The following is a 13,058-nucleotide window of genomic DNA, read 5'->3' as shown; positions in this document are numbered from 1 at the left end:
CCTTTTCTTGATTGATGCTTTGTTTTCCCTTTTTTTTCTTATTTTTTCAAATTTTTGAATCGAAACAGATGAATTTGAACAAAATTAAACAAAAATGCCCATAATATACATTTAAATCCAATTTTCCGATAAATCTTCTCATTCCCGAAGATCCGAGCCGGAGCGAGATTTTATCCGCTACATCCTTGAAGATTCGAGCCCGTATGCGGATAAATATATAGAAATACAACGTCCCTTCTCGCCAAATGGCAGAATATGAATTTCTCTATTTAAATCACCATCCCATCCCATAAGATCATGGGCGTGGCATATGATTTAATTTTCCGACGGGACTACGCACCAGGAGCATACATTATAGGCAGTTTCGTTTTAAAATGTGCAAATATTTATTGAATTTTTAAAATCCTTAAGTGATTCTGAAAATTTTCAAAGAGATAAGTTCCTATCCACAAAGGATTTCATATCTTTTAAAATATGAAAGATTATCTCTTGAGATTTGAGATGAATTTTCAGATAATTTCCTAGATTTTTAAAGATATGTTTGAAATTTTCAATCGGGATGCAATCTTATCCAAAATATTCAGATTTTCAAAAAAATTCAGATCCAACCATTCGAAGATTATCCATAAGATACACTAAATATTTTTTCCCTAAAGAAATTATTGCTCAAAATATGTGCAATTCTGAAAATCATGAGATAATATCAGATATTTCCTTTAAAACATTATCTTGCCTTATCTGTCAAATGTCGATCTAATTTTTTTGGATGAACAGAATTATCTCAGAGTTCTAGACACCAAATCGAGGCAAGCAACCGAATATCCACGAGTCATCTCGTCCATTGAATAATAAAAAAAACGAGCAAGTGATTTTCAGCACGTCCCCGGATTTAGAAAAAGTCGCCAGAAAAAGAAAAAAAACCAAGCACCAAAATCCGCACATGCACGAGGTTCGGAAGGCAGAGAATTTAAATTCAGATTGATTTATAGGTGCCGAGCAAAAACTTTCATCAAGCGCCTAGAGAACAAAATTTTTTAGATCCGAACAGCAACGAATTTAGCTTCTGATTCAGCACTAAGATCAGCAGGAAAATCAATAAAAATCAACATGAACAGCAACAAATTTCGGCAATTAACAGCATGCAAAAACATCCTAAACAGCAGGAATTTCCTCCCTAAGATAGCAGCAAAAACGTCCTAAACAGCGGGAATTTCAACTTGAAACAACAGTGATTTCAGCAAGAAAATAGCAGCAAAATAGCATGAGAATAAAGTGAATAGCAACATTGAACAGAGGCAAAAACAGCAGCAATTTGATATCATTAATGGCAGTAAAAATCAGACATCAAACCATGACGAATTTTAGCATTAAACAACATGAAACAGCGACGGTTTTTAGTGTGAAACAGCAGCAAAAACAAGATCAAAACATGCTTGAATCAAGGTCGAAAGTATCAAGGATTACCTTAGTTCGCGAGACAAAACTCGAACCAATTCAATGCAAAAACACCTATGGACAGCAGCTTCGAACGCGCCTCATTCTCCTCTTCTCGCACCTGCCCTTTCTCGATTGTGTGTGCCTTTTCCTTGGTCTCCCTCAATCTCACGTGAATCTCAATTTTCTGAATGAAAAATCCCCCTAACCGTAGGCATAAAGATGTATTTATAGAGAAAACTAGGGCTTTGAGTTGTAGGGTTTAAACCGTTAGATCAAAAGCTCCAATTAGATATCGATCGTTAGATTGAAAATTCTGATCTTGTGGAATCCTATTGGACTTAGACTCGTACAATTTTCGGCCAAATAAATGAGGAGGACGAAATGGGCTACTTTTCAATGTTTTATGGGCTCGTTTTGTGATTCCGGACTCACTTGGACATTAACTAATAAAATGGGCAATTAATTAAGGCTTTTTTGCAATTTTAAGAGCTCAAACGGGCTGTTTTGAGTCCAAAATTATAGTAAAAAAAAATTCTGCACCCTCTCTAATGTCTTTCGAGTCGATTTTAACTCAATCGTCCGTTGGAATCATGCTCAATTGACTCATCTCCGGCCCTAGCTTGACCGACGAAAATTAAATATGCAATGCACGAAAATTATTTTTTGTGAGAATTATGAATAACTCTCATTTTTATGAATGATTTTCTAAAAATCAAAATTTAGGTATCAACAGGCGGTTTTGAATGAGTTACACAAGTGCGGAAAATACTCGAAACGACGCAGCTCTTTTGGTCAGTACAAGGAGAAAGAAATCAAGGTTTCCCTCTTGCGAAGTGAATGTGATGTCCTAATGGAAATGACGAGGAAGATCTTTTTGCCACTTGTGCGGCTGAGATTTGAGCCAAATGTTTTCTGCGATAAAGGATTTTTGTTTTTTTTTTATATATCTCTAACTCTTTTCTCTCTACTTTATGCTTTGCTCTTCTTTTTTGGAGATCGCTGGAGTTGAAACCCCGCACCTATGAAATTAGCGTCTCTACCCCCAATTCCTTTATGCATCAATGATACTAGCGCTCCTATCCCTCAATCCCTTTATCAATAGGATCGCATGCCTATTGGCCAACAAGAATTTTGATAGCAAGTTTATTAACATAATAAATTAATGTTCAAATGAATTATTTGAGTTTTTTTTTTTTTACAGAGAATGGTTTTGTCGATAAAATATCTCAATTATCGACAACAATATATGTGTAAACATTTTCTTGATTGTCAATAATATTTTCTTTTCTTCATATTTTAAAGCGGTATAAGTAATTATTTTCATAAAAATATTTTTTAACTCCTTTATTTTTCACAAAACAAATGCACCCTAGCGTATAGTCGGATTGACTCGCCTCCCTAAATCTCCCTCAGCTCTTTTTTCAATCAAGTCGGCAGGCAACCACAATATGGCCACATTCTTCCTTAATATTTAACGGAAGGCCCAATTCGAAATGGGAAAGAGTATTAAATTTAAGGATTTGATTAGATAAAAAAAATATTCTAGAACTAAATTGAAAAAAATTTAAGGACCGTCGATGCTTATATCCCAATTTTTTGTTCATTTATTTGGGCAATCGTTGTTAATCAGATTTAAATATATTCTAGGACTATCATTAGCTGGGGAAGGTACTATGTTTGAATTAAATTTATGAGTGTGTTTGAAGTATTGGCCAGCATAGAAATTAATATTAAGGACGGCGAGTCTAGACAAAACCTTAGGTTAGAGAGTGGAATTGTCAAATTCAATAGATTTAATTGAGAGTATCTAGTTGTTTTTGTTTTTTGGGTCGAAGAGAGAGTAAATTCGTTCATGTGCTAGTCATGTGACAATTACCATTACGGCAAGCCGTATGTATCATGTATGTACGAGGATTATATAAGATTTTATGCGCGAAGAACTTTGTGGCTGGCGGTTTCTATGTCCATCTCCCAGGTTCGGGCTCCGATTTAGGTTCGGTTGTAGACTTTGAGTAGATAAGAACGGTCACTCCTTTCTCTCTCCTTTTCTGCAACCCATTCTCTCTCTCTGTCTCTCCCTCTCTGCAGTTACAGTGAAAAACAGAGGCGAGGCGGGACGGTACAACACGTGGCAGAGGCGAGGCAGAGCCGAGAGCGAGAGACGACGAGAGCCCAAACTAGGTTAGCAATTTGGGGTTTTCGGGTTTCACTTACGTTTCTTGCCCAGAAAAGTTGAAATTTTTCCCCCGCTACCTCCCGACACTCGGACACGCGTGTCCGTTTCGTTGACTGCGTGTCGGGGCGCGGCCCGGTGTCAAGCGAAAAACGCCTTCACAAGCGAGTCCGTGCGACATGGATTTCTGGGTGTATTGTTTGCTGTAAACCTGGTTGAAGTATAGAAGATTTTTGGGCATATCACATGTTAATCGTGATCGGGAGGTTTTAGCTTAGCTAATAGCTACTGGCAAGATCAGTACTACCCAATTTACCAAACAGAACGTACTATCCATATCATTTGCCCGGAAGAGAGATCGTTTTGGTGTCTCAGTAAGTCTTAATCATTGATTTATGAAAATTATACTTTTATCATTTGTTAAGATTTGTCGGACATCAGATAAACATGATAGAGGAGAAAAAAAAAACCACCCTAGAAGCGATCGCTCAAATGGAGTATAGTAATTGCGGCACGACGATGTTTGGGCAGAGTAAGAATTCCTGCGGTGGTCATTTCTTATGAGGAGTATAGTAATTGCGGCACAACATGTTTGGGCATAGTAAGAATTCCTGCGGTGGTCATTTCTTATGAGGAGTGTGACCTCCTGGCGATCCATGGGACAATATGCATGGATGGAGACTACATTACGTAACTGTTCTCTAGATTCCCCGTATGTCTCCAAGATCTGGAATATTGAATCTTCAATCTTGTTTCATCGTAAAGGCGTCAATATTAACAGTTAACTCGATGTACAAACCGAAGATTTTGGCTTAATTCCGAGAAACATTTCCAACAGCTAGGCTAAAGAAGAAAAAGTGAGTCATTTTACTGTGAAATTGCTTATGTATGTACGAGAATCACTACAAAAAAATACGGATTTAGCCACGAACAATTAGCGACGAAAAAAATTCGTCGCTCATTTGCGACAATAATAGCGACGAAAAAAAAATTTGTAGCTATTCAGGACGGATTTAGCGACGAATTACTTCGTCTCTAATTAGCGACACAACTAGCTACGAATATATCATTCGTCGCCAATTTGCGACGAAATAAGCAACGGAAGAAAAGTCGTTGCCAATATGCGACGACCCTAGCAAGGAATAAAATATTCGTAGCTCATTTACGACAAAAATAGCCATGAAAAATGTTACGTCGCTAATTGGCGATGAAATATCTTTGTCCCTCATTTGCGACGAAAATGGCCATGAAAAATTATTTCGTCGCTAATGTTGGTTACAATGCAGGCCTTTCATTTTTGATTGCTTGTTGAGTAAATTAGCGACGAACAAAGTGTTCATCGCTACTGAGCGAGAACTAAAATTTAGCGATTAGTCGCTAATTAGCGACGAACATACTATTCGTCGTTAATTAGTCACAAATAATGTGTTTCGTCGCTAACGAGAGACCATCAACAGTTGGCGACGATTTTTAACTTTTCGTCGAAAATTAGCGATGAAATGTTAAACATTCGTTACTAATTCTCTCGCTTTAGGAACTCAAAATTGGTACGGCCACACGCTTTCTTCTGCAGGCAAATGCTTTCTGGCTCTTCAACGTTGAAAAGAAAAAAGGGCGGCTCTCTTTTTGAGAAAAAAGTGTGGGTCTCCTTTGGAAAGTAAAGAAAGCCTGCAGAAACCGTAAGGATAAAATAGAGAATAGTGAGAAATTAGCGACGAAATATCAGACCATCGTCCCTAATTGGCGATGAACTCGTCCCTTCGTCGCCAATTGTGTATTATGATTAGCGACGAAATAGATTTTCGTCGCTAATTAGTGCCGACATTCTTTTTCCGTCGCAAATGTAAAACTTCTCAACCATTCATTTGCACAAAGCTATCACTAACCGGCCACCGACATGATGTCACTTCCTCCGGCCACCGACATAATGTCGGTTAAAGCAGATTGAAAAACTTGACGTGAAACTGAGTTCACCGACCATACTAATTAGAAGCTCAACCGCACTAATTGGGTACTTCAAATGTTGCGACGGAAATAGCAAGGAGAATATTTTTCGTCGCACAATGTTAGTTTGACTTTAGCGACGGAAATTACTTTCGTCGCTATTCAGCGACGAAAGATGATTTTCGTCACCGGTGTTTACTTTGAATTTGGCGGCGAATACAGTTGTTTGTCGTAAATTGGCTAGATAGATTTAGCGTCGAAGTCTACGTTCGTCGCAAATTAGTGACGAACTTATGTTTCCGTCGCAAATAGGATACGTTAAATGTAGCGACGAAAATTTTGTTCGTCGCTAATTAGCGACAAAATTCTGCTCTTTGTCTCTAAATACAAGTGCTTCATAGATGTCAGAAGAAGTCTTTGCTCACCGAAAAGACAGCACGTCATCGGGAGCCATCATAGCTGCAGGCGCAGCAGCAATTGGCGATAAATCAGCTGTGGAGGAGGAAGACTTAGACCGCTTTATCTTCTCTCTTTAAAACCCCTTTACCTTCTCTCTATCCGCACAAGAGTCTTTCGCCCGCTCTTTGCTCGCTTCTTGTTTGCCTCCTGTCTTCTCTATTCCTATTTGTGTCTTATGGTAATGATAGAATAACTTGTTGTTTATTTCACCTTTTCCTTCTATCAATTGCCATAAATTTCAAGAATGCTAAATAATTTTTCTTTTTTTAGGTACGTGTCCATTTGAAAGACTCGCAATCCAAGCGAACATTGGAATTTTCATCATTGACCACTTTCTCCTACAAAAAAATTCAATCGGATACTTCTATAAGTGTTGTCGACATTATAACTTTTTTTTATTTCAAAGTAAAGTTGAGCTCATGGATTGAAATAAGTTAAGGAATCTCTGTAAAATATGTAGTAATGAGAAATTAATGATAATATCTGCGACATTTCTTTTTTAATGTTCGTAACGTAATTAGCGACGGAAGAGTGTGGCCGTCGCTAATTTGCGACAGAAAATTTAATTCGTCGCTAATGTCCGACGGACGTGCTCTTCCGTTGGAAATTAGAGACGGACAAAGCTGTCCATGGCTAATTAGCGAAAAAAAAAAATTTTCGTTGCTAAATTCGTGTCTTATGCTATTCCTAGAATAAACTATTATTTATTTCACCATTTTCTTCTATCAATTGCCATAAGCTTCATGAATGTCAAGTAATTTTTCTTTTCTTTTTTAGGTACATGTCCATTTGAAGGTCTCGCGATACAAGTAAACCGTGCACTTCTCATCAACTTGACCGCTTTTTACTATAAAGATTTCAATCAAATACTTGGGTAAGTCTTCTTGACATGGTATTTTTTTCAATTTGAAAGTAATTGTTTCGTCACGGATAGAATTTTAATTTTTACGATATTATGGTTTTAATTAAGAAGAATAAATAGTGGAGATGGTATTTTTAATATTTTATGAAAATTTTTAATATTTGCACCGACACAATGCAAATTCAGAGAGCTTGGATGTATAATAAGAACTTATCCGGACAACGAGGATTGACCGATGAGTTTCGTGCTGAGTTGGAACAGTTTTTGGACTTTTCTAGTAGTAAATTTGAGTTTATGGATGGGAGTAAGTTAAGGTGTCCGTGTAAAAAGTGCAGTAACAATAAATTTCATGAGTGTGATCAAGTTAGAGAACATCTTTGTAGATTTGAGTTCACTCCGAATTATTATAATTGGACTTGCCATGGTGAACAATTTATATCTAATGAAGAATATCGAAGAAGTGATCAATTTTCAGTTAGGGAAGAATGTAGCTATTATAACCAATTGAACCCATACCAGAGGATGGTGATTGATGCAACTGGGTCGAACTTCGTTTTAGAAACGAACATGCGAGTACTAGTTTTGCTCCTACATTTGAACAAGTGGGCACTAGTTATGCATCACAATTGAAAGAGGCGGGAGTAACGGGTTCCGATGAAAATGTGCAGAATGAAACTTTTACATCTAATCGGTTAAGGGGAGTGTTGAAAGCAGCGGATGAACCTTTATGGGCAGGTTGTGACGGCTATATTAAGTTATCACTGACCGCGAGACTGTTAAACATCAAGACAAAGCATAATGTGTCCGAGAATTGCTTCAACTCTTTTGTTGAAGTAATGCGAGAAGCAATGCCTCGCGATAATGTTATGCCAGGTGATTTTACGACATGAAGAAGGTAGTTGATGACTTAGGTCTTCCAGTTGTAAGGATTAATATATGTAGTGAGGGTTGTATGTTATATTGGGGGGATGATGAAAATGACGAATCTTGCAAATTCAGTAACCAACCAAGGTACAAGATTAGTAGGAGGCGGGGGTCGTAATCGAAGCGTAGACCATGCAAGCAAATGTTTTATCTGCCTTAATCCCCATATTGCAAAGGCTTTATGCATCTCAAGCCACTGTTGAACACATGACTTGGCATGTAAATCATGAAACCGAGGAGGGTCCGATGTGTCATCATTCGGATGCAGAGGCATGGAAATGTTTTGATAGAACATACTCCGAGTTTCCGATGGAGCCTCGAAACATCATGTTAAGTCTCTATGCTGATGGATTTGCCCCATTTGGAAAATCGGGAAAAAACTATTCATGTTGGCCGATTATCTTAACTCAGTACAATCCGCCACATGGTATGTGCATGAAGACACTTTATATGTTTTTGACATTGATCGTGCCCGGCCCGCAAAATCCGAAAAAATTAATAGATGTTTATATGCAACCATTGATTGTGGAGTTACAACAGCTATGGGATGAAGGTGTTCTTACATATGATGTTTCTACTGATCAAACATTTGTAATGAAGGCTGCACTTCTTTGGACGATAAATGACTTTCCAGCTTATGGGATGTTATTTAGATGGAGTACAGCTGGGATCTTAGGATGTCCGATATGTATGGAGAGATCAAAGTCCTTTCGATTAAAACATGGTAAGAAGGCCAGCTATTTTGACTATTATAGACAATTTTTGCCGAGAAATCATACATTTCGAATGCATAAAAAAGAGTTCATCAAAAATAGGATTGAAAAAACACTCCCACCATTGAGGTTGACTGGTGATCAAATTTGGGAGCGAGTGCATGACTTCCCGACTGTTGTTGAAAACCCCCATGGCACGACTTTTGTGTACGAAAGCGCACATAAGTGAAGTAAGCGCGGCATATTTTGGGATCTACCATATTGGAAGACCCATCTTATTCGTCATAATCTTGACGTTATGCATGTGGAAAAGAATGTTTTTGATAATGTCATCAATACTGTGATGGATGTCACTGGAAAAGCGAAAGACAACTACAATGCTAGAAAAGATATGAGAGTTATTTGTGATCGACTAGGACTAGATGTGGATGCAAGCAGTAGGGGAAACCAATAGCGGTTTACACATTGGACGGGGAGCAGAGACGAGTTGTTTGCCAATGGTTGAAATCTGTGCGATTTCTCGATGGATATGCTTCGAACCTCGGGAAATGTGTTGATTTGAATGAATGCAAGTTGACAGGTCCGAGGAGTCATGATTGCCACATATTTATGGAAAGACTAATTCCAATAACTTTCAAGAAACTTCTACCGAACTTTGTATAGGGTGTTATCACAGAGTTAAGTAATTTTTTTCATGATATTTGCTCAAGCGTGTTAAAAACATCACACATGGAGAAGCTGGAGAGAGATATTCCAATCATTCTTTGCAACTTAGAAAGGATATTCCCTCCATCGTTCTTTGATTCAATGGAGCATCTCTTAGTTCACTTGCGTTATAAGGCCAAAGTTGTAGGTCCCATCCAATTTCGCTAGATGTATCCATTTGAAAAGTAAAATATTTGTATAATAAATTTGAAATTACTTTATTACTTATTATGTTCTTATGAACTTTTTCATATTGCAACTAAGTTCTTATATCATTTGAACAGAAAAGCGAAGAACAAGGCATGTGTTGAAGCTTCAATTTATAATGCATATGTTGTGGAAGAAGTGACAACATTTGCATCATACTATTTTGAGCCGCACGTGCATTGCAAGAAGCGGAGAGCAGGAAGAAATGATGAGGGGCCCATTGATCCCAATTGCAAACCATTCTCTATTTTTAATTATCTTGGTCGACCAAGTAGCACATGTAAGTTTTATTACTTAATAAACCAAGAATGGCGAGCAGCTCATACATATATTTTGTTGAACTATCCGGAAGTGGGGTCATACTTCGAGTAAGTGTACTTCTGCAAATATATTTATTGTGTTTCAAACATTTGCTAATATATAAATGGTATTTGTTAATAGGATTTTTCAAACTTCAATGTATGGACTACCACCAAATGAGTTTGACCGTTTGTGTGATGAACAATTTGCGACATAATTCAAAATATATGTAAGTTGCCTATGGACTTACGCAAGTTATTAATGTTTTATAAATCATTAATTGAAAAATATTGTTGACTTTGCATGTGTGACTTCATATTCACAGCAATCATGATCAAGTCGAGGAGCAAGGATTGTTATATCATCTGTCATGGGGTCCACAAAGAAGGGTACGAACTTGGCCAGCATATTTCATAAACGGGTACAATTTTCACACTCGATAGTATGGAACGGGAAAAGCCACAATGAATAGTGGTGTGTGTGTTCGGTCATCCAATGGTAGTAGTGTGAAAGATGATTTTTATGGCTTGTTGGATGAAATCATAGAGATAGAGTACCCTGGACCATTAATGCAGGTTATGTTATTTAAGTGCATGTGGTTCGATCCCGTCAGAGGAACGAAGGTGCATAGGAAGTTCAATTTGGTTGAAATAAATCACAAGAAAAGGTATATGAAATATGAACCATTTGTCTTGGCACAACAAGCAATTCAAGTATATTATGCATCATATCCTAGTTTGAAACGCGACAAAGCTTATTGGTGGGCTATATGTAAAACCAAAGCACGAAGGAAAACCGAGGCACACCGGAAGGATACAGCGTATCAACAAGAGGAAGTTTGTAACACGGTTGAAGTTAAGGAATATAACATTCCGACTTTACGGGATCCATGTGGAGCAATCATAGATGTGGATGAACCTGAAATTTGCAAATCAAATGTAGATGGTGATGAAGAATCTGATTTTAGGACAGAGGATGAAGATGACACTCATGATGAAGATGAAGATGAAGATGAAGATGAAAACGAAGACGAAAGTCAAGATGAAGGTGATGATGAAGACAAAGATTAGACATTTTGACAATTTTAACTAATTATGTGTACTTATTATTATTAGTACGACGTTTGTTACTTTAAATTTTATTATTATAATTTTGTGGTGAATATTATTATATATTTTTATTGTTATGATGTGGAAGACAATTGTTATGTGTCGCCAAAGTTAGCGACGAATATAACTTTCATGGCTAATTTTGCAAGCAAAAGCAATTTAGCACAAAATTTAAACAAAAAAGAATTCGTTGCAGCAAAAGGAACGAAAAGTGGGTGCGCGTCGCAACATTAGCGACGAACAATATTTTCCGTCTCTAATTTGGCTTGTAAATTGGCGACGAAAACCTGGTTCGTCGCTATAAATTGTCTACATACAAGTTAGTGACGAAAAGCATGCTCGTCGCTAAATCACCATATTATTTAGCGACGAACACATCATTTGTCACTAATTCGCCACGGACATACAAATTCGTCGCTAATTTACGACGAACAATATTTTCATCGCTAATTTACTTCACAGTAATTAGCGATGACAAATATGTTCGTCGCTAAGTACTAAAAATAGCAACGAACCAATGTGTTCGTCGATAATTAGCGATGCATATTGTAATTCGTCCCGAACCACCTACTCGTAAATTAGCGATGACAATGTTGTTCATCGCTATTTTATTTGTACATTTTTTGCGATGACAATTTTGCTCGTCACTAATTAGCGACGAAAATATTATGTCATCGCTAAACGTCCACTTTTAAATTCGCGATGACAAGCCTGTTTGTCGCTACTTTACTTCATTGAAATTAGCAACAAAAACTATGTTCGTCGCTAATTACTTCTATATTGGCGACAAAAATTCTTTTTCGTGGCTAATTAGCGACGGATATTTTTTTTCGTAGCTAATTAGCGACGGATATTTTATTTCGTCGCTAATGTACGGTATAAATTAGCGACGAACAGCTGAGTCCGTCGCTAAACGTCCACTAATAACTTCATCACCGAAAAACCTGTTCCGCTTTGGCCGTGTGGAGAAGAACACTAATCGCCCGAATGCGTCGACTTAGATCCTTCTCGCTCGACGCCTCCCGCTTGCGGTCTCAGCCCGAGTGTGGATCGTAGCCTCCCTCTCCCGCTCTGCTTTGGCCGTGTGGACAGAGAGTACTTCAACAAGTGCTAGGGCTTGGACTTCAAGAGCGAGGAGCCGCTGAACCGATATGGCCAAACCATCGACGGGCGTTCATGCCGAGTCACCCGCTAATTTGGCTATAGCTTTGGTGCTCGCTCCGTCAAAAAGTTTACGTCTTTCGGTGGAGTCCAGCGTTGAGGTGAGTCTCCGATCTCCGAGTGGGTGTCGACCTTTTTTGCATTCCATCTTCGAAAATTTCTGAGTATGTGTGCCGATTGCACTATGGTAGCAGGATTTGGGAGTTGGTGCCAAACGAACGCAAGCCACATTGTCAAGGGAAGGTGGGTTTGTCGAGTGGGTACTGTAAGATTGCAGCCAAAAGGCCGAATCCTTGCTCCCCATTGACTTGAAATTTTGATTTGTAGCGAAGGTTTAGTCCCAAACCGAATCTGTCCAAGGACAAAGCAAGAACGAGTTGTTCTGGCATCTTGATTGCAAAGAGGGCGTGTAGGGTGAGGTAATATGTTTCTCCTAAATAGGTTGTCTATGGTCGGGATTGCATTTTGGCATAAACTTCTTAGGAATATTCTGATTCCGGGTGGGATATCTAAATGCCAAATACTTTTCCTTAACTCGTGGGGTGTGGTATGATGATGAAGCTTGTGCTATGAAATTCTGATGTACGGCAGCTCTGTCCATGGTATATGCACTCTTCACATTAAACCGACCTGATCTTTTTCCCCGTCCACACCAGTCCATCGTGTGAAAATTGAGTCTTCAAAGGAATCATTACTATTTCACTAACCGTTTGCTCATCAAATAGCTAGCACAAAGTTTGTTCATCCCATTAATTTTCCTCTTTCGGGATCAAATCGGCCATTTTGTTTATTCTCCAAACCCCGCTCTCGCCTCCGCTTGTCGCCTCAAGCTATTACCCTCCTCTGCTCGCATCTCTGCTCGAGTTGGATGAGGACAGTATGCCACTTTCTTTTGCATTGCTTATGGTAACTCAAATTAAGACCATCAGAGTTTCGGTCTATGCATTTCTTTTGCGTTGCTTCTACTAACTCAAATTAAGACCATGTTGGTATAGCTTGGTAGTTGGTGCTTGTGTGTGTTAAAGGAGTGTAGATGTTGGAGGAGCAATGTCGATAGTTATATG

General features: G+C 38.3%; 1 protein-coding gene across 1 annotated transcript in view; it reads right to left on the bottom strand.

The window, feature by feature from the left end:
• Nucleotides 1-3,212, bottom strand: part of LOC115733749 ((+)-neomenthol dehydrogenase-like) — a 48,340-nt gene extending 45,128 nt beyond the window's left edge. The window contains exon 1 of the mRNA XM_048285658.1: nucleotides 3,052-3,212. The gene's annotated coding sequence lies outside the window, so the exon portion shown is untranslated. The remainder of the gene's footprint in view (nucleotides 1-3,051) is intronic.
• Between the last annotated feature and the right edge of the window lie 9,846 nt (nucleotides 3,213-13,058).

This window comes from Rhodamnia argentea, chromosome 9, assembly GCF_020921035.1.
Source record: "Rhodamnia argentea isolate NSW1041297 chromosome 9, ASM2092103v1, whole genome shotgun sequence".
Lineage (NCBI taxonomy): Eukaryota > Viridiplantae > Streptophyta > Magnoliopsida > Myrtales > Myrtaceae > Rhodamnia > Rhodamnia argentea.
Note: the sequence above shows the minus strand (reverse complement) of the source record. Positions and strands in the feature narration are given on the sequence as shown.